This window comes from Salvelinus sp. IW2-2015, linkage group LG36 (assembly GCF_002910315.2).
Source record: "Salvelinus sp. IW2-2015 linkage group LG36, ASM291031v2, whole genome shotgun sequence".
Taxonomy (NCBI): domain Eukaryota; kingdom Metazoa; phylum Chordata; class Actinopteri; order Salmoniformes; family Salmonidae; genus Salvelinus; species Salvelinus sp. IW2-2015.
This window is the reverse complement of record NC_036875.1, coordinates 35,816,209-35,817,567: the sequence shown is the minus strand read 5'-3', so window position 1 is coordinate 35,817,567 and position 1,359 is coordinate 35,816,209. Positions and strand designations below refer to the sequence as shown.

The 1,359-nt window shown below is 48.6% G+C and overlaps 1 pseudogene; it reads left to right on the top strand.

The window, feature by feature from the left end:
- The window catches only part of LOC111959509 (band 4.1-like protein 5), a 52,573-nt pseudogene that overhangs the window by 15,897 nt on the left and 35,317 nt on the right, over positions 1-1,359 (top strand).

The following is a 1,359-nucleotide window of genomic DNA, read 5'->3' as shown; positions in this document are numbered from 1 at the left end:
AGGGTTGTGTGTGTGTGTGGTGATCCTATAACACAGGGTTGTGTGTGTGTGTGTCTGTGTGGTGATCCTATAACACAGGGTTGTGTGTGTGTGTGTGTGGTGATCCTATAACACAGGGTTGTGTGTGTGTGTGTCTGTGTGGTGATCCTATAACACAGGGTTGTGTGTGTCTGTGTGGTGATCCTATAACACAGATCTCTGGAGAGAGCAACAGGCTGTTAGATCCACTGTATTACCTCTGTAGTTCCCTGGTCTAACAGACAGTCTCCTTGCCTAGAGCGTACTGTACCTCCATGTTGAAAGCAACAGCATCCAGATGTAATCTATTGTCCACTCTCCTCCTCGTATCACAGGTTAGAATGCCCTTTGGACACAGCAGTGGAACTGGCAGCCTTCTCGTTACAAGGTAAGAATTAGGTAGGATGGTCTAATGTCTTGCTGTGGTTGTCACTCTTCTTGAATGAGATCCACGGAGTTGCACTTTTCTGAGGGGGTGGAATCTAATCTGTCAGAAGGGAGAGCCCACAGCACCCCAGTAGTATTCAGAGCCTGTTAACATGGTGGAGTATTCAAGGAAAATGGAAGATAGTTCTGGAATGTGGGTACAGGGCTGTCTTTCCAAAGGGTTGGAGAAATGCTGAGGCTGCAGTCCTTGCTGAGTGTTTCAACTGTAAATGAGCACTCCAGGGTTGTTCTGAAAGGAAGTGAGCGCCCCTCCCTCTCTCTCTCCCTCCCACCATTCCAGCTCCTCTGTGGGGTAAATGCCAGCTCGTTAGTGCCCAGCTCTCTACAAATGCCTCCTAATCCAGCCCTCTCCCTCGTTCCTTCGATCTCTCTCACTCACACACTCCCTCTGTCTCTCGATCTCGCTCCCTCCCCTTCTCATAGAAATCCTCCACAGCTCAACATAGCCCCTTTTCACATACAGCAAAACCACTATTTTTCTCAATTATTGTTAGCCAGAACTCAGAATGGCCCTTCCTAAACAAAACAGTCACACTCACGGTCATATACACTTTTTTATAGGTAGAATAGATATCAGGGTTTCAGCTCTTATTCTTCAGACTGTATTCTGTTCTGCTAGCCAAATGGCCAGTGAGTCAAACGATGTCTCAGGTTGGAATGTAACAACAACTGAATGTCCAGTCCGGAGCTAGATTCCCCTCTGTTTGGCAGCCAGGCTGGGTGTCTGTCTATAGTCCTGGAGCACATCACTGATAACGGAGTCTCTCCTCACTTCCCCCACCCAGATAACATGGTGACACCCTATTTATCCCCCAGCCTGCAGAGTCACACTGCCGCCCTATTTATCCCCCAGCCTGCAGAGTCACACTGCCGCCCTATTTATCCCCCAGCCTG